Source organism: Amblyraja radiata, chromosome 4 (assembly GCF_010909765.2).
Source record: "Amblyraja radiata isolate CabotCenter1 chromosome 4, sAmbRad1.1.pri, whole genome shotgun sequence".
NCBI classification, from domain to species: domain Eukaryota; kingdom Metazoa; phylum Chordata; class Chondrichthyes; order Rajiformes; family Rajidae; genus Amblyraja; species Amblyraja radiata.
Genome location: NC_045959.1, coordinates 63,831,856 through 63,853,248, shown reverse-complemented (window position 1 = coordinate 63,853,248; position 21,393 = coordinate 63,831,856). Strand labels below are relative to the sequence as shown.

The following is a 21,393-nucleotide window of genomic DNA, read 5'->3' as shown; positions in this document are numbered from 1 at the left end:
TTACATCTTTAATAATTGACTCCAGCATCTTTCCCACCACCGAAGTCAGGCTAAATGGTCTGTAATTCCCCACTGTCTCTCCCGCTCCTTTGTTGAAAAGTGGGATAACATTAACTATCCTCCAATCCACAGGAACTGATCCTGAATCTATTGAACATTGGAAAATTATCACCAATGCATCCACTATTTCTAGAGCCACCTCCCTGAGGATCCTGGGATGCAGACCATCAGGCCCAGGGGATTTATCATCCTTCAGTCCCAATAGCCTACCCAATACTATTTCTCGCCTAATGAACATTTCTTTCAGTTCCTCTACCCCCTTAGATCCTCTGTCCTCCAGTACTTCTGGGAGATTGTTTGTGTCTTCCTTAGTGAAGACAGATCTGAAGTACCTGTTCAACTCTTCTGCCATTTCCTTGTTCCCCATAATAATTTCACTCGTGTCTGCCTTCAAGGGACCCACATTTGACTTTGCTATTCTTGTTCCCTTAACATATCTAAATAAGCTTTCACTGTCCTTCTCTGTATTCCTGGCCAGCTTCCCTTCGTACTTCATCTTTTCAGCCCGTATTGCCCGTTTTGTATCCTTTTGTTGTCCTATGAAAGTTTCCCAATCCTCTGGCTTCCGGCTACTCTTTGCGGTGCTATACATCTTTCCTTATAGTTTTATTCTATTCCTAATTTCTCTTGTCAGCCACAGTTGCCTCCTACTCCCCTTAGAATCTTTCTTCCTTTTTGGAATGAAATGATCCTGCATCTTCCGGATTATGCCCAGAAATTCCTGCCATTGCTGTTCCCCCATCATTCCTGCTAGGATCCCTTTCCAGTCTACCTTGGCCAGCTCCTCCCTCATGCCTTCATAGTTCCCTTTGTTCAACTGCATTACTAACACTTCCGATTTAACCTTCTCCTTCTCAAATTGCAGATTAAAACTAATCATATTATGATCACTACCTCCAAGCGGTTCCTTTACCTCGAGTTCTCTTTTCAAATCTGGTTCATTGAACAACACTAAATCCAGAATTGCCTTTTCTCTGGTCGGCTCCATTACAAGCTGCTGTAAGAATCTATCTCGGAGGCATTCTACAAACTCTCTTTCTTGGGGTCCTGAACCAACCTGATTTTCCCAGACTACCTGCATATTGAAATCCCCCATCACCACAGTGGCATTACCTTTGTTACATGCCAGTTTTAACTCCTGCTGCAACTTACACCCTACATCCGGGCTACTATTTGGGGGTCTGTAGATAACACCAATTAGTGTCTTCTTGCCGTTACAATTCCTCAACTCAATCCACAGTGACTCTACCTCGTCAGTCCCTATGTCTTCCCTCGCAAGGGACTGAATTCCATCCCTCACCAGCAGAGCTACCCCCCCTCCTCTGCCCACCTGCCTGTCCTTTCTATAGGATGTATAACCCTGAATATTAAGTTCCCAGGCCCGATCCTCCTGCAGCCACATCTCAGTAATCCCCACAATGTCATATCTACCAACCTCTAACTGAGCCTCAAGCTCATCTACTTTACTTCTTATACTTCGCACATTCATATACAATAGCTCGGGTGGCAGTGAGCGGCCGCCGGGACTGAACAGCGGAACCGGCCACCACCTCAGCGCCTTATGCCGGCCCGCTCACCTCTGGCGGTGCTCTCCGTCTGAACACCTCTTTCTTGCCACTCGCCGGCCTCGCCCATGTCAGCTGCTTCCCGCAAATCCTTAAATTCTGACTGCCGCCGGGGAGGGAACAGCGAAACCGGCCACCACCTCAGCGCCTTCTACCGCCCGGGAATGATGTCCGGTCCCCGTGGCCGCTCCCGTTTTGGCACTACTGATCCTTATGTTTGAATTTCCTAGCTCCTTAGCACTCCTGTTTTTCCCACCATCTCTCCACCTGCCATCACCCCACGCATTCAGTCATTCAGAATGGAGGAGATCTGGAAGCCTTGGGCAACTTGAATAGTCACTTTCTTTATTTTTATTTTTTTTTGAGCATGAGAAATTCTGTCCCGCCAGTCTTTTTTCAAAATTTAGCAACTCAAAATGAGGGTGTGTCTTCGATGCAGGTGCGTCTTCATTGCCGGGAAATACAGTAGATAGTGTGGTAAAGAAGACATATGGTATGTTTGTCGTTATTAGTTCGGACATTGCGTGTAAGAGTCATGAAGTCATCTAGGATATTGTGTGAGACAAAAGGATTGAAGAATTGCAAATTGTGATGCTGGAGGAAGGAAAGTAGGTTGGTGGGGGGGAATAGGTGTGTCCAGGTGGGGCACCGTGGCAAAGAGGGAAGAGGAAAGAAGAGGGGCAGTAGGGGAAGGAGGGGGAGTGTTGATATCTAAAATTGGAGAATTCAATGTTCATACCTTTGGATTGTAAGCTGCCCAAACGTGATGCTTCAACCTTTTTGTCTCACACCTTCTATCTTGTCAACTCTGGCCTGTGTCCAACCATCTGTCTATCAAAGAAAACCCTCATCTGTATCCACCTACGGCCTGCCAGGCTTTGTCCTAGCCTCTCCCTCCCCCCCCCCCCCCCCCCCCCCGCTCCCCATCTTCCAGCTTTCTATCCCCCACTACAATCAGTCAGAAGAAGGGTCCAGACCCCAAATGTCACCTATCCATGTTCTCCAGAAATGCTGCCTAACTCGCGGAGTTACTACAACACTTTATGTCTTTTAAAAAAATTAATCAGCAACTGCAGTTTCTTTTTTCTCCAATTATCAGACAACTAGGACAGCTGTAGCAGTGATCCCTCCAACATGCCTGGACCTGGAGGTCAGTGGGGCCATAGGGATAGCTCATGGTAGGTTTAGTACACTTGAGGGCGGCATGGTGGCGCAGCGCTGGAGTTTCTGCCTTACAGTGCTTGCAGCACCATAGACCTGGGTTCGATCCCGAGTACGGATGCTGTCTGTATATAGGAGTACGTTCTCCCCATGACTGCGTGGGTCTTCTCCGAGATCTTCGGTTTTCTCCCACACTCCAAAGACGTACAGGTTTGGAGGTTAATTGGCTTGATATAAATGCAAATTGTCCCGAGTGTGTGTAAGATAATGTTAATGTGCTGGGATCGCAGTCGGTGCAGACTCGGTGGACTGAAGGGCCTGTTTCCGAGCTATATCTCTAAAATAAAAATAATAAACTAAGATGTGCTTTTGTATAGTAACTTTTACTGAGCTGTATGCAAAAATAAATTTCACTGTACCACGGTATATGTGACAATCAAGCACCATTGAACCATTGAAGGGGTGCCAACACAAGGCTCGCGCTGCAACAAGCACATTGGGAGGGGCGATTGCATTCTACAACATGCTGTTGCCATCCAACGTTCCAACCTCAGCACTTACAAAATGATGCAAAATGAAAGATCAATGAACTGCAGATGATGAGTTGTTTCCATAATGACAAAAGGCAAGATCCCTTCTCAGTTTGGAATGCAGCATTGTGGCAAGTCCCCTGGTCCATCTGATGAGGGTAAAAGGACAATTTCCTCCCATTTTAAGAGGCTACAGGAGGTAAACTCTCAGGCGATGCTAAGTTTTATTCATGTGCAATATTCCATGCTGCCTATCTTTGAGAGACACATAGGACCTTGTCAAGAATGGTCATTCAAATTAACCATGAATAATTAGATTCATTAACACTGAATTAGCCCTGGGCCTCATTAATGATTACTGGAAGCTTGACCTTGCCATGTTATCCATAGAGAGATAATGAAAGCCATGTCCTTGTAGAGACACCTCTCCTGTGAAAACATACATTTATAGAAACCAAACCTTCAGGGTCAATGATGCACGATTCACCACAGTGACCTCACACCCAAAGCAGTTCCAATTATTAGGACTTGCATCGTGAGTAGATAGCCACACTCAGATGTAAATGTCAGCTCTGCACCCATAGCAGTGGACCCATTAAGAGATTTTTTTTAAATGCAGCTTTGATGAAATACAGGTTCAGCTTCTGTTTACTTCTTCTTGCCCTCTTTTGCTTGCCACAATTCTGAAACTGAAGTCATTCCATACTGTATGATTCTATGACTCTATGAAGGTCAATTTATTCAACAGGGCTGATCATCCAAACCACACTGTGTATTTTTCATGCTCAGTCAATGCCAAGTATAATAATTTAATAATATTGAAAGATACTGAATGAAATAATGTTATTTGTGAGTGGTGGCTATTAAACAGTGATATCAAGACCACTAGATGTGATGCATCTGGACTATTGTGAATGTTACCTGACCTTCAGATATCTCTGAGGAACCATAATAGAATGACATATTAATCAGGCAGGTAGATCATTCTGCTTATTTTTCCTATATTTGGATCTATCATTACAAGCCTGGCAAAATACGACAGCTGCTGAGGTTCAATACAATAGAAAATATAAAACTTGCAACTGTAATAAGTACTTCTGGAATTTTAAGAATACCTTTCAGTTGTTTGTGCTTTTCTGGCCAAAAGGGTTCAGAAAAGAATTACGAGGATGTTGAAAGGACTAGAGGGTATGAGCTATAGGGAGAAGGTACACAAAATTGCTGGAGGAACTCAGCGGGTGCAGCAGCATCTATGGAGCGAAGGAAATAGGCGACGTTTCGGGCCGAAACCCTTCTTCAGACTATAGGGAGAGGTTGAGTAGGGTGGGTCTATTCCATGGAGCACAGGAGGATGAGGGGCGATCTTATGGAGGTGTACAAAATCATGAGAGGAATAGATTGGGTAGATGCACAGAGTCTCTTGCCCACAGTAGGAGAATCGAGAACCAGAGGACATAGGTTCAAAGTGACGGGGAAAAGATTTAATAGGAATCCGAGAGGTATCTTTTTCAGACAAAGGGTGGTGAGTGTATGGAACAAGCTGCCAGAGGAGGTCGTTGAGGCTGGGACTATCCCATCATTTAAGAGACAGTTAGACAGGTACATGGATAGGACAGCTTTTGAGGGATATGGACCAAGCGCAGGCAAGTGGGACTAGTGTAGCTGGGACATTGTTGGCCGGTGTGGGCAAGTTGGGCCGAAGGGCCTGTTTTCACACTGTATCACTTTATGACTCTAACTATGACTATGGTAAAAATGGAAGTAGACTAGAGATCCTTTGCCATACAGCCAAAGCTAAAAAGTGTCTATCGTGGTGACAAATGTTTATGAGCGGGCTGGGAACTATTTAACTGTGTACCTCATGAGATGTGTGCTATTATTAATATAGCACATAGCATATACTCAATATAAAACACACAGGCTGCGGTTTAGGATTGGGCTTCCCGTCTGTGCTGCCTGGTGCTCTGTTCTGCACCTGACATATACTGTTAGTGATGTTTTGGGAGGCACAGTGGCGCAGCAGTAGAGTTGCTGCATTACAGAAGCAGACACCCATGTTCCATCCTGTCTATGGGTGCTGTCTGTATGGAGTTTGTAAGTTCTCCCTGTGACCGCATGGATTTTCTCCGGGTGTTCCGGTTTCCTCCCACACTCCAAAGACATACAGGTTTGTTGGTTAATTAGCTTTGTTAACATTATAAATTGTCCCTCGTGTGTAAGATAGTGTTAGTGTATATGAGTGATCGCTGGTCGGCGTGGACTCAGTGGGCCGGCAGGTATGTTTCCGCCCTATATCGTTAACGTCTAAAACTAAAGTCTAAATCTGGATGATGATTCAGCACCTCTTTCTCTTTCTCCTCCTCTTTCTCCTTCTCTCTCTTCTCCTTCACTATCTGTGGCATAGTGGTACAGCTGGTAGAACTGCTGCCTCACAGCGCCAGAGACCCAGGTTCGATCCTGACCTTGGGTGCTGTCCATGTGGAGTTTGATTGATCTCCTTGTGACCACGTGGGTTTCTGCCAGGTACTCTGGTTTCCTCCTACATCCCAAAGATGTGCAGAATGTCTTAGATGTAGATTACTAGGCCCCTGCCATGTGAGAAAGTGGGATAATATAGAGTGAGTGTGAATGGATGTTCAATGAACAGCATGGGTTCAATGGGCCAAAGGGTCTGTTTCCATGCTGTATCTCCAAACTAAATTAATTAATCTTCCTCTTCTTGTATCCTTCTGCTCCTCCTGCTGCTGCATGCAAGGTCTCTACTCATCTGATGGCTAGTGGTACATTAAGCAGCAATCAATGACAATATTTGGGCCAAATATAATCTTTAAGGAGCTTCTTCCGCTGCTGTGGCTTTCAGAACAGTGAAGCTCAATTGCTCTGGTAGAAATGCAAAAGCCAGGTAAGGAATGGATAGCCTTTCTATAAGTTGTGTCCCTTGTTTCCATTCATGCCTGTTGCCCTCTGACACATTTGCACAAGTTACAGATCTTCAGGCAAGATGTGTAGGATCCCCACACTGGTGGCTATTGTAACTGGAATCCCAGTTCTAAAGTAGCATTAGAGGCCAATAGAAGTCTCTGCGTGAGTGGGATTAATTTAGTTTAGTTTAGTTTTTTAGTTTAGAGATGCAGTGAGGAAACAGGCCCTTTGGCCCACCGGGTCTGCGCCGACCAGCGATCCCTGCATTTGAACACTATCCTACACCCACTAGGGACATAAAAAAAATGTTTACATTTACCAAGCCAATTAATCTACATACCTGTATGTCTTTGGTGGGAATGAGCAAACACGTCTTGCCTGCACACTACAGAAGCTGCTAATGAGAAAGTGAACATTCCCTTAAATTGCTCAGATTCAGAGCAAACTGTGTTAAGAAACTCTAGAGACATTATATACTGCATATACTGGAATCTTGAGCAAAGAGCAAACGGCAAGAGGAACACAGCAGCCTGACCCGCTGAGCTCCTCCAGCAGTTTATTTTTTTTGTTTATGAAATCCGAATAGATTTGTCATTAGCCAATGACTAGAAACTGGAATAATGTCACCAAATTTCACCTGCCAATACTAGAAGGTGGCAAGTGAGAACTGCTCCCCATTAGGTGCACATCCTGCACCTAAAACACGTCATGTACAAGTGTGATTCACCTCAGTAAGTGCCTGCTTAAATTTCTAGGGAGCTAAAATGACTTGGAAATGATCATTACCACATTTCATCCTGCGGAAAGTAAATTCTCAATTGCCTGACAGCGTGGGGAGAAAACTTATTTGTGTAATTGAACGTCTAGGCCAGTGTCTGGGCTTCTTGCACTGGTTTAATATATCACCGAAATGGTCGGTTTGTGCATTTGCTTATAGAATAATGTATGATTTTCATTTGGAGATGAATATATTTATGACTGAATTGTCCCTCGTTCCAGAACCAAGATGGAATATTTAATAAGGGTTTTCAATGACAAGTTGGATATATTTAATAATTGAAGTCCTTCACTGAAACTCTGGCACCATAATAGGGTAGAAGATTATAGAGATTTGGAATATTTTCACAATTAATTTCTACATCCCTTCTGGACAAGGCTGTTGACAGTGGCAAGATTACGATCCTAATGGGTACCTTGTTAGAAAATGGGGAAAAAACACACTGTATATTTACTAAATATCTTTCAGAACATCGTATAGATATTTCTAAATCGTCATTTGTAGAAATTACTTTATATCTCTAAATGTTGCCAGCAGTTTTCATGTGATGTGTTTGAAGAATGGAAAGATTTATCAAGTATAATAATTAGCCACAAGAGATGCAAGTAAACCAATTTGAATATTAGAAGAATAATGCTTTTTAATTTTCAATTTTCCTGCATAATTGATTAAAATAATACTGAATTATAAATATAGCCCAGTGTTATTTTATGGGCAATGCAGTCATATATCAGCAGAAATTAGATCGCTATCAAATAACAGGAATGATTGAGTTCTTAAATAATATTTGAAATTGACTTACTACATAAAGTTCATGCAAATAGATAAATATGACCAATTCTTAAGCAGTTGGTCCCCTTTCATCGACTTTTTGGAATCATGTGTTGCAGCGGTACCGTAAAGATTACTGATTTCAGGTCAGGTCGTGGAGAGATTTACATCTCCGAACAAAGATTTGAAAATTTCTTTTTTAAGGGTCTTTTTCTATTTCTACTTTCTACTTTTTATTTTCTTATATACACACTTCACGTTTTTCTATTTTCTACTATCTATTTTTCCTCTTTTTCTTCTCTCTATTTTTTTTTGTTTTTGTTTTTTTTACTTCCTTTTCAAAAACATAAAACTAGAGGTTGTACATAGAATGTATTATGTTATGACATAGTTGGCACCTATGTACCACTGTATTGTTTTGTACTGTATTAACTTCTAATAAATTAAACAAACAAATTTAAAAAATTTGATAACAAAATCAACTTTGGCCCTAGGAGCATGCTCTCTATCATAAGAGTGTCATCTTTCAAGTAATATTGAAGAAAAGTTATCTGGCACTTGTAAACAACCCTTGGTCTTTTTCAAAGTAAGCATGGAATTGCCTGTCTCCTATTTTAATATTTATATCATCAGTAAAACTAAATAAAGGAGTTATTTGCTAGAAAAAAAAAAAGAGATGCAAAAAGAATGTCAGCATTATTAAATCATCGGCTTCAAATGCAGATCATGTGAACTGTGACATAAAATGAAAGGTGACCAGATTAGAAAGGAAGATGAAAAATTGAGAAATGTTTTAATCTGCTTAATTTCTTTTTTCACACTACTCAAATTAGTGCTGTATTATAATTTGCTGTGTGTAGTTCATAAGATCATAAGAGATGGGAGCAGGATTAGGCCATTTGGCCCATCAAGTCTATTCCACCATTCAATCAATGCTGATCTATTTCTCCCTTCTAACCCCATCCTCCTGCTTTCTCCCCATAACCTCTGACATCCGTACTATTCAAGAATCTATCTATCTCTGCCTTAAATATATCCACTGACTTTGCCTCCACAGCCTTCTGTGGCAAAGAATTCCACAGATATACACCCTCTAAAGAAATTCCTCCTCATCTTAAAAGAACGTCCTTTAATTCTGAGGCTATGACCTTGTTGGGGACCTCCAGGCGGGTATGAAGCATCACAACAGCATGTGGTTCAAGACCAGCACTGCATATTGGGCAACGGCAACAGCCACACCCTCGCCAATCCAGAGACAACTTCACCCGTGGAAGCTATAGAAGGGTCTATCTGTCATGAATAGACCTAGTCAGCCACTGAAGGAAATGCAAACACAGATGAAACAATTCCCTCACCAAGTAGGACCATGTTAATGCCGCACCATCACCTCTCGCAATGGACAGATGCCAACCAACCTGTTAGAGTCCCAGCATATGGGTAATTTGTCATTTTCTTTCCATGTGATATAAAAGTATTTTTTCAAGGTTTCACCAAAACTCAAGACAGATGCATAAATGTAAACTAACAAATTGCTCCTTAAAGCAAAAAGGAACTCTGTTTCCCCTCCCACAGGTTTCCCCTCCCGCACCTGATCTGCTGAGCATTTCCAGAATTTTCTGTTTACAGTTTAGATTGTGTTTTTTTTTTAATTGTCGCTCCTAAAGCTCAGATTTTCTGGTCAACAGCAAATTAAAGGAGGCATGTAAATAAATCCACGTCAATAACTCTGAATGTATTTTTATGTCCGTGAATATAATTACTTACCAGTAACAATGAATGTGTCTGTAAGCCTGTGCCTGTGTTTATCAGTAACGATTAAATTGTTTGTCTTGCTGTGAAGGTCAGTGAATATGCATTTATTTAAACATCTGTGTGTCCGTGTGTGTAAGTAATTCTGAATGGGTTTGTGTGCTTGTGATTGTGTTTTTATCAAGGAAAATAAATAAAATGTGTTTGCCTGTTTATGTGTATGTATATAAATAACTCTGAATGTGTTTGTACCTCTTTACATGTATCTCAGAGACTGATCATGTTTCTGTGTCAATGATCATGTGTCTGCACATACATCAGTGAACATGAATGTATGCCTGTATGTATTCATATATATTAACAACTAATATGCATTTTTATTTATAAGTGCGCACACATATCAATAAATGTGAAAATGTGTGTGTGATTGTGCACGTACATCCAGATTATTGTATGGCGACGTGTGCCTCTATATCAGGATCATTGAATGTATTTGTCTGTTGGCATGTTGGAATTGTGGATGTGTATAAATAGAGTGTTTGTGTTCTGTGATTGTATGTGTGTGTGTGTGTGTGTGTGTGTGTGTGTGTGTGTGTGTGTGTGTGTGTGTGTGTGTGTGTGTGTGTGTGTGTGTGTGTGTGTGTGTGTGTGTATGCGCGCGTGTGTATGTCTGCATGTGTGTGTGAATCACATTTTGATGGTACTTGTGTACATGAATAATATTATTATGCCTGTGAATGCACATATTTTGGTAACTGAATCTGTTTGTGTATCAGTAAATGTGTATCAATGTTTGAGAATGGATTGATGCTTCTGTGGCTTATTTTTTGTCCTATATTTGAAAAAGACAAAGAGTGTCCTTTCAGAATAGTGAAAATATATTCTTTTAAACGCCTTGTCATTTTGAGGTGAAGAATGCGATAGTTATTTTTGGACAATCTATACGATTGTAATGCATTATTTTGTTTTAAAAAATGTTTTGCTTCTCATATCTAACCAGATAAGAATTTCATGAAATCCTGGGGCAATTGTGGGCATGGTAATGTTGTGCAAAGGTACGCAGATTCCCGGTTTGACATAATTACATCCAGCTTATATTTACTGAACGTTTTATATATACGAGGCTCTATATTTTGTGATTCATCCATTTTCTTTTTTAATTAAGGAAACAGCACAGTACAAAAACATCTAAAATTAGCAAATGCTAAATTCAAAAAATCTAATTTTAACGCTACATTGACTCAGTTAGTGGTTTGACATTTTAATATTAGTATTCTAATTGATTTGTTTTATGTTGCACAAATTGCCTGAGTTCATTTTCACACAGCATGCATTTTTTTTTTAATCAGAAAAAAAGTACATTTTAATTTTAATAGCTGTTGAATTCATACACAATTTTCTTATTTAAACTTGCCGAAATTAACTGCAAGAGCAGAACAGGATTGAACTTTTTACTTCAAAGAATATTTTTAATTTGTTTATTTCAATGAGAGGGAGGTGATCAGCAAGAACAATCTATAGAAAGTTCTGGATTCAAATCCTTGCGTCGTCTGAAATATAATAATATCTTGCATTTCAGTCCATCTGCCTGCTATTTTCTGAGCCAGTAAATTCATTATTGAGTGAAACATTGTCATAAGTTATACAGTATGGAAACAACCAAGAGAACCTGTGTCAACCATCAAGCATCCATCTACAGTAAACATATACTGATTCTATTCCTTGCACTTGTCCATCAATCCACTGAGGAGGAGGAGCCATCCTGGGGAACAGCTGCTAACCAGCAGCTGTCCGTTCAATACACTTTTTTAAATTAGTTTTTAGTGAATTTTGTCCTATGTTTGTTGGGGAATTTGACTTTTCTATGTGGGGGGGAAGGGGGAAACTATTTTCTAGGTCCCTACCTGGTCGGTGAGGCAGCTTTTTCCCCGGGCTGCACCGTCGACCCGTACTTGCGGCCTACCAGCGGGAGTGGAGCGGCGTTTTCCTGCCGGGGACCACCCAGCACCTTCAGCTTCGGTGGCGGCACAGCGCTGGAGCGCTATCGCGGAGCGGAGCGGGCGATGCCTTGCCTGGGTCGCCGCGCTGGGTCGCCGCGCTGGAGCTGAGACCGCCGTGATCAACACCGTCGAGCTGCGGGACTGTGGAGCGGCCAGCCGCGGGCGGCGGCGCCGACTTTAACATCGGGAGCCTCGGAGCACCAACCGACGCGGCCCTGTCGGCTTCGGAATGCCACGGACTCCGGTAGGGAATCGGCCGTTCCAGCCAGCCCAGCCGCTGTGAGGACTCTCCCGACGCCGGAGCAACACCACCCGGCGAGAACGGCCAGGAACATCGGGCCTCCGTAGAGGCAACTGTGGAGGCCTAAATAGGCCTGATTATGGGAGAACTGGGGAAGGGGACTGGACATTGTGCCTTCCCCCACAGTGGTAACCATTGTGGGGGGATGTTTTTTTGTGTGTAAATGATTATTTTATTCTGTGTCCAAGATGGCTGCCAGAAGGGAGAGTGTACACTGGCGCGCTTTAGCTGCCGCTGCTCTCTCTTCATATTGTGTTTTTGATTTTTGTCTTTGGTTTGAATTCTGTCTTTAATTTGTGTACTGGTGATGTCTTTACTATTTATTTCATTCCGCTTACATGTTTTTACTCTATTTGCTAAATTTTGTAAGGTGTCCTTGAGACTCTTGAAAGGCGCCCATAAATAAAATTTATTATTATTATTAATTTCTCCCAGATCCTGCCACTCAGCTACACACTGGGCGCTAATTAACTACACGATCCCCACATCTGTCAGACTTGGGAGGAAAGCAGAGTGCCTGGAGCCTGGACACCCATGCTGTCAAAGAGAGAACGTGCAAACTCCACACAGACAGTACTGGAGTTCAGGAGTGAACCCAGGTCACTTGGTCAGGAGGCAGCCCTTCAACTAATTGTGCAACTGTAAAACCATCTGCATATTTTTCTCTCCTTCTCTAGTTTTCACACCTCATGAATCTCCCCAGTCCACAGACAGATTACAGAATTGCATTGATGGTGGCAATAGGAAGTCAAGGTTTCAAGAAATCCTCAGATAATTTTAAAGCTTAAAGCATTGGTTAAGCAACTTGTTTTTTAATTGAATGACTACAGCCAGAAATGTTAATCCTGGTTCACTCTCCACAGATGCTGTCAAGTTCGCTGAGTACATTGAATGTTTATGTTTTGTTTTTGTGTACGGTGCTTAAAATCCACAGGATATTTATGTCGTTTTAGTATTTGAAACAGCCTTGGCTGATTGATGAAAAAGAAAAATTAGATTCAATCATATGGAAATATGAATCGATAAGATGGATACTTTCTATAGTGTGCAGAGGTTATGAGAATAATATAGAAGCATATAGTATAGAAACATAGAGTATAGAATTACATGGTGTATTATGACCGCTAGTTCTTTGAAAGAATTATTTAATAGTCCTACTTTCCTGCTGTCTCCACATAACCCTGAGATCTTTTCCCCTATTCAGATATTAATGCTATTTATTTTTGCAAGTTTTCAGAGCTGCATTACAATGTGATCCTACCTTACATTGTATGGGCACTGTTGCAGAATCTGTGAACGATCAGAATGCATTAAAAAGTATTCTACTGAGGGCCTAATAATTTTAAAAAGAATGTATCCATTTTTAGGCTGCCTCATCTATCCTTCTCCATGTAAAGTGCTGAGAGACAATCTATAACATTACACCTCATTGGACTAAGGTTTTATTAGACTCCAGGCAGCCATTCCATACTAATCTTTCTTTTCAATAATGTCTTCCCAGGGAAAATAATGATCAAAGTGATTGTATGAAATAATGTTATTAATGGGACTGTTATGTATTTTGTCCATTTGATTAACTTTGTAATAAATCTCAACCTTATAGTTATTAGTCAAGTCTTTATTCCATGGCCTCACTAAATGACATATTATTTTATTTTATTTTACCAGAGAATCCATGAGTCTAACATTAATTTAGCCTTTGTATCAGGGTGAAATAGTACTGTAATACCATGGATTCTTTTTGGCTATCAAAAGATAAATGACCCAATGGAACAATATATGAATGAAGGAGAGGTAAAAATATGAAACCGTGCAGAGACCAAGAGTAGGTGGGAATGTGAAACAGCCATAAAGTTTTGTTAGCCAGTATGTGCCTTATGCTCTACAACTTCACGGATATTTATGATTATAATTCACTTTATTCAAGGAAAGAGCGTTCACGTTGCAGCCCTGTTTCCACCAATCTTTCCACCACCACGCACAAGAACCACAAGAAGCGTCAAGAAAGACACCATTGTATGCAGATGCTGACAAATGTGTTCAGCTCTGGCTGAACAACTTCCAATCTTGGGTGTGGACTCGATAAGAAGAAGATTTACTTTTAAGACTTAAACATCAAATCAACAACTATATTTGATAATTGTATAGGAGGCATTACTCATGAATATCAGTTGCACCCTTTATTATTTATCAATAGGTTATTCTTGTATGTTCCCTGTAAGATGCTTCATTTAAGTTGGACAGAAATTTAAACTTTAGTGTTTAAAATATTTTACCATTATCTGAATCAAACATTGTCAGTGCTAACGTATGTTTCTGAGATATTTCAAGGCTACGCTCATCTTTTACATTTTGTGTATTAATCTTTGTGGATAGAATCAACACTCAGTAAATTGGAGCAATTATTAAAGGTGGTTTCTGGCAATTATTTAGGGGAATACAATGTTACAAAGATTTAGAATATGGAGTTACCTTTCAGGAACATGAATTAATGCTGGATTTGTTCCTGTTGTCATTTACAGTTTTAGTTTAGCATTTTAGTATTTTGCTATATGTATTGAAATTGTAAGTCTATCGCCGATCCATTGGCTAGTTATTACACTTTAAGCAACAGTCTAAGGCTTCTTCCAAACATCTCTTCAAGTTTAACAGGCTTTCTTCAACCATGAAGGTGAACCTTGTGCACAGAATCTAAATATACCTAGGTGTGGGGACTAAAATGTTCCAGACGTTATCTCATGTCAGTGTCCGTGATATTATTGGATTTTGGAACAAGTATGAAATCCAGAAGTAGAATTTTAGGTCATGCAGATCAAGGTGAACTTGGTAGCAGGTAGAAAAATAGAATATGTGAAAGAATTTTAATTTGATTAATCTATTTTTCAATGCACAGGATTTGCTAAAAGGGTGCGTGAGAAACATTATTTTTACACACACTGCAAAACGTGCATGTTCCTACTTTTGTAAATAGTATTGATATCTCCGTCCCACTGCGCACAGGCAGACAGCTGACACATGTTCACAATAAACTCCACCATATCCAATTTGACAACGTCACAAGGTACTGCAAATGCCGGTTTGCGAAATAGACACAAAGTGCTGGAGTAACTCAGCGGGTCAGGCAGCATCTGGAGGACATGGATCAGTGCCGTTTCGGGTCAGGATCCTTCTTCAGACTGGTTACGGTGCGGGGGGGAGGGGGGGGGGGTGGTGGGGCAGGACAAGGCCTGACAAGTGATAGGTGGATACAGGTGAGGGGGAATTGTAATAGGCAGATGGTTGGACAACGGCCAGGAATAAAAGACAAAAAGTCTGAGATAAGGATAGAAAAGGCACGAATAGCGAAGCCAGTTAAAGGAATGTAGGTGGAAGGGGATGGGGGAAGGGGAAGGGAAGAGATGGGTAGGTATCCAGGTGGGGCATGGGGAAGAGTGTGGATATGACAGAGCAGAGAAGGGGTGCTGTTGTTTGTAGGTTAGTTACCTAAAATTATAGAATTCAATGATCATATCATTGGGTTGGGAAAATATGATATATATTAGATACCATATCAGAATAAGGGGTGCTGTTTGCGTGCGGCCCCATTCTAGTAATGGAGGGAGCTCAGGACAGAAAGAGCGATATGGGAATGGGAAGGAGAGTCAAAATGGTTAACAACCGGGAGACCCAGCAGGCCTTGGTAGACCGAGCGTAAGAGTTTGACAAAATAATTTGCCCAGTCTACGCTTGGTATCACCAATGACAAGGAGGCTGCGTCGAGAATACCTAGAATGCAGCAGATGAGGTTAGAGGAGGTGCATGTGTCTAACCAGGGAGGACTGCTAGTGTCCCTGGATGGACATGAGGGTGGACATATCGGTTGCTGGGGCAAGTACCTGGGGATGGGGTGGTTTGGGTGGGAAGGGATGAGTGAACCAGGGAGTTACAGAGGGAACAATCTCTTATGGAAGGAGGAAAGGGGTGGACATAGGGATATGTCACGCTTAGTGGGATCAAGTTGAAGGTGGTGATTCTGAACCGATACAAATGCCAATTACATTATTGGGGACTTAATTACCAAATAATCCATCCACAAACATTAAAACCACCTCAATTGCCCAGCTTTAGCCAGCTACAGTCATACGCAATCTTATGACTTGCAAGCAATGTTAAATCATTGCCATCTTGTCCAGCAACTATGGAGGATTTGAAATTCTCTGGGTTCCTCTATCTTGTCACAAGCTGTGAAATGATTTCACCATTATTAACATTGGCAGACCTGCAGACAATATACCTTATTTTTTCAGCAATATCTGGGCCAATATTTAAACAGGTTAGACAACAAGGTGGGTTATTTGTATGGTTACATTTAGGAAACTCAGCATCTATCATAAAGTGAATCGTGATTAGAAAAATGTTAGGGAAATTAAAAAAAATTCATAACCAACTGCATCTGGGCTGATACCTGTTGGGAAATCTAAGAATTCTGTACCAAAAGACAAGCATTTCAAGTTTAGGTATCAATGTCACTGTGCTGGCAACTTCCCAATGTGCAGTAATTTGGATATCTTGTGAAGTCAAGAATTAGAGCACAAAATTTGTAATTCTACACATATGACACGCCATAAACAGCATATAAATGGGCCATTTGTCTGAATTAGTCATCGTCAATGTTTATGCTCCATTCAAGCCTCCTTTTATCTGTACTCACTTAATTCTTTCAACATCTGAACTAATATTCCTTTCTCCCTTTTATGTTTGTCAGCTTTCCTCTTAATGGCACTAGTGCTATTTGCCTCAATTACTCCCTGTGGTATCGTGTTCCACTTTGCATAGAACATCATAGAACAGCACAGCTCAGGAACAGGTTCTTCTGCCCACAATGTCTATGCTGAACATGACGTTAGGTCACCCATTCCTTCTCTCCAGAGATGCTGCCTGTCCCATTGAGTTATTCCAGCATTTTGAGTCTATCTTCGGTTTAAACCAGCATCTGCAGTTCCTTCCTACGTCAAGACTCCTCTCCGACAGCACATAACCCATCCCCTCCATCCCGTGGTCTATTTCTGGACTTTCTCACCACTATTTGATTAGTGACGTTTATTTTCTGTATTCCCAATTGGGTTTCTTCTACCTTATAATGGTAGCCTCTGGTTTAGAGATACAGCCTGGAACAAGGCCCTTCAGCCCATCGAGTCTACGCCGACCAATGATCACCTGTACACTAGGTCTATGTTATCCCAGTTTCGCATCCTACACACAAGGGGCAATTTACAGAAGTCTATTTACCTACAAACCTGCACATCTTTGGAATGTGGGAGGCAACCCATGCGGTCACAGGGAGACCCTACCAACTTCGTACAGACAGTACCCGTAGTCAGGATCGAACCCGGGTCTCTGGCGCTGTAAGGCAACAACGCTACTGCTCCAATACTGTGCCACCCCTCCCCAACAATATATGCTCTCCCCAACAATTTCAAACATTTTCTCTGCATGCAATATTTGTCTACTCATTATAATTATACAGGGTTTGTCTAGATTACTCCTCATGCTTCATACCTCAAGAGAATTCTCTCTCTGCATGGGTTCCTTTTATTTTATCCCTTTGGAAACCTTTAATACAACTATCAGTTATTAGTGAATTACCACTCTTGAGGCCCCACTCTGCCAACTTGATACTTGCCATCTATATAGGAAGTGACCTCTGTACTATATCTACCAAGATGTACAAATCCACATTTATTTGTGTGGAACTTCATTTGCTAATTATGTTCTCATTGTACATGTTTGTTAAAGCCTTCCTGTAATTGGAACAATACAGATTGCCATGGCCTGTCAGCAAAGATGACACACAAATTAGTGAAGTCTTTCATATTTTTAGATTAGTTTAACTTAGCATCATGCTTGGCACAGAAATTGTGGGCCAAAGGGCCAGTTCATGTACTCTACTGTTCTATGTTCCTAGCAGTCTTCCTCTGTACTTACTATTCCCCACAATCAATGTTAGATATAGCTCTTATGGCTAATGGAATCAAGGGATATGGGGAGAACATGGGAACGGGGTACTGATTCTGGATGATTAGCTATGATCATATTGAATGGCAGTGCTGGCTCAAAGGGCCGAATGACCTACCCTGCACCTATTCTCTATGTTTCCATGTTTCTATCCACACCCATGCCTTCTACAATTTTTTAAGTTGTGCCTTTGATTTCTGAATCTAAATCACCAAAGTGCATTGTGAATACCAGCAGGTACAGCACTACCCACCTGCTTCCATTGTGAGTGGCTATCTTTCACTCACTTTCTCCACTCTGCCCTGATTTTCTATACCAAGTGCAATTCATTTAGCTATTTACTCCTGACTATGCATTCTCTGATCTTATTTATTACTTGGCTCTTGGCTACCTTAAATAGATCTTATAAAATATAGATAAAATGTAGATGAATTATGTCTGCAGCATTACTTTTGCAAATATCTCGACCCGCAACATCACCCATTCATTCTGTCGAGAGATGCTGCCTGTCCCGCTGAGTTACTCCAGCATTTCGTGAATATCTTCAGTTTAAACCAGCATCTGCAGTTCCTTCACTACACAACTCTCTCTCCCTTCTCTCTCTCTCTCTTTCTCTCTCTCTTTCTCTTTCTCTCTCTCTCTCTCTCTCTCTCTCTCTCTCTCTCTCTCTCTCTCTCTCTCTCCTCTCTCTCTCCCTCTCTCTCTCTCTCTCTCTCTCTCTCTCTCTCTCACACACACACACACACACACATTCTCTCTGTCTTTATCTCCATCACTCTTCCATTTTCCCTCTACTCTTTATCTCCCTCTCTCCCTGCTCTCCCCCACTCGCCCCTGCACCTCTCTCCCTCAGTGCTCCCTCCCCCTGCCTCTCTTTCTCTCTCCCTTCTCTGCTCTCTTTCTCTCTCTCTTCTATCTGTCTCTCTATCTTCCATTCTCTCTCTCTCTCTCTCTCTCTCTCTCTCTTTCTCCATCTCTCTCTCTGCCCATCTCTCCATCTCTATCGCTCCCTCTGACTCACATCCCCCTCACCAATCTCCCTACACATCTCTCTCTCTCTCTCTCTTTCTCTCTTTCAGTACCTGAAGAAAATTAAGTGTGTCCATGCTCAATTGAAAGGTAAGTATTCATAGGTTCATAATTCATAGGAGCAGATCAAGTCTAGTCTATTCCACCATTCAATCATGGCTGATCTTTCCCTGTTAAACCCATTCTCCTGCCTTCTCCCCATAACCTTAAGGGGCTGTCCCACTGCGGCGACCTAATCCACGAGTTCAGAAGCTTCCACCTTGAAGCTCGAGGGCACTCGCCTGGAAAACCTCGAGCTGGATCGACCGACCGCACACACAAACACATCGCAAAGGCGGGGGCATGGGAAAGCGCTGTCTGAAATTCGCACCCGCGATGAATAGGAAGGTAAAAGACGGCTGCCACAGTTATGGTAAGTCCTTTAGAGAACGCGGAGAGATGGGGGGGGGGGGGGAGAGAAGGAGGGAGATGAGGAGAGATGGGGAGAGAAGGGGGGGAGAGGGAGAAGGAGTGGAGACACTTTTAAGAAGCCAGACAACATTTAATCAAGTTTTGCGGGCATTTAACATTACCGGTCGGTTTACTTATCTTTTTTTTCTCAACGAGCTTTCCATTCGACTACCCTCGATTACCTTTGATTGCCTTTGATTACCTACAAATAGCATTACAGCCTACTAGGATATTCCTCGACGAAAACTACGAGTAAAAATCTATCGTTTTTTCCATGGCGACCTTTTTTTACTGGCGGGCATTTTTCAGCATGTTGAAAAAAAACGCCGCGACCTAGCTGAGGCCTCGAATACGCGAAGACTACTCTCGAGCATGAAGGAGAGTTACAAAGACCTCCTAGGACCTCGTGTCAACCATGCTGTGAGAATGAGTCGAGGGCAAACTCTTCTAAACTTGCGTATTTGGTTGCCGCAGTGGGACAGGCCCTTTAAAAAAATTCTTCCTCATCTCCATACTAAAAATACATCCTTTTATTCTGAGGCTGTGCCCTCTTGTCCTAGACTTTTCCACTCGTGGAAACATCCTCTCCATATCCATTCTATCCTCAGGCCTTTCGGTAAATTTCAATGAGATCCTCCCCTCCCCATCTTTGTAGACTCCAGCGAGTACAGGCCCAGAGCAGTCAAGCGCTCATCACACATATTAGTTAACTTACAACTTTTTAAATATATGTTTAAGAAGGAACTGCAAATGCTGGAAAAATCAAAAGTCGACAAAAAATGTTGGATTAAGTCAGCGGGTGAGGCAGCATCTATGTACAAAGGGTCTCGACCCGAAAAGTCCGCTACTCCTTTTCTCCATTGAGGCTGCCTCACCCGCTGAGTTTCTCCAGCATTTGTTGTCTACTTTTTTAATATAGTTTAATTATATAGCTGTAGTTGCATTTTAAATGTTTTCGTCATTTTTGTTTTCATTTTATTTTTTTAAATAATTGTTAAATGTTTAAAATAATTTATCGATGTTACTAGTTTTTGAATTAATATTTCTTGACAGGTTTGGCAGGCGATACATTCTGAATACAAGGCGAGCAGGTTGACAGATTTGTTTCACCATTTATTTTATGTATTCATATTCCAACTGTAAGTCAGTGCCGGTTCACAGAGTAACCCCAGCAATCCTGGGGTGGTACAGTGGCGCAGCAGTAGAGTTGCTGCCTTACTGCGCCAGAGACCCCGGTTTGATCCTGACTATGGCTGCTATCCATACGGAGTTTGTACGATCACCCTGTGACCTGCGTGGGTTTTCTTCGGGATCTCCAGTTTCCCCCCACAATCCAAAGATGTACACAAAAAGCTGGAGTAACTCAGGTAGTATGTCTGGAGAGAAGGAATGGGACGTTTTGGGTCAAGACCGTTCTTCTGAAGAAGGCTTTTGACCCGAAACATCATCCATTCCTTCTCTCCAGAGATGCTACCTATCCCGCTGAGTTACTCCAGCTTTTTGTGTCTATCTTCGGTTTAAACTAGCATCTGCAATTCCTTCCTATACCAAAGATGTACAGGTTTGTTGGTTAATTGGCTTAGTATAATTGTAAATTGTCCCTAGTGTGTGTAGGATAGTGTTAGTGTTTGGGGTGATCGCTGGGCGGGGCGGTCTCGGTTGGCCAAAGGGCATGTTTCCATAATATCTCTAAAAACTAAATCCCACTCCCCATTTATCTCCCTGCAACCTATTCTCTCTCACAGGCTCACAGCCACCTACATTAGGGTCACCCACCTCCTCCCACCCATCTACATTAAGGGCAATTCACAATAGCCAACTAACCTGACAACCAGTGCAAATTTGGGGCGTGGAAGGAAATTAAATTACCAGGAATAAAAGCCACTCAGTCAGAGGGAGAAAAAGCAAACTTATAGGTGAAACGGTTTCACAAGACAGGGCCTGTCCCACTTAGGCGACTGCCAGGGACTAGTTTTAATGGAATTCACCTACGACAGCACCTACAACAACCTACGACAACACCTACAACTACCTACAACAACCTACGACAACCTATGACAGCAAAAATTGTCGCCACTGTCGC

The 21,393-nt window shown here is 41.9% G+C and overlaps 1 protein-coding gene and 1 non-coding gene across 2 annotated transcripts in view; one reads left to right on the top strand and one right to left on the bottom strand.

The window, feature by feature from the left end:
• kcnk9 (potassium two pore domain channel subfamily K member 9) overlaps positions 1-21,393 on the bottom strand; it is a 78,108-nt gene that overhangs the window by 41,977 nt on the left and 14,738 nt on the right. The window lies entirely within an intron of this gene.
• Positions 17,594-17,695, top strand: LOC116972628. Its single transcript, XR_004411835.1, has one exon. It is a non-coding gene; the product is annotated as a U6 spliceosomal RNA (small nuclear RNA).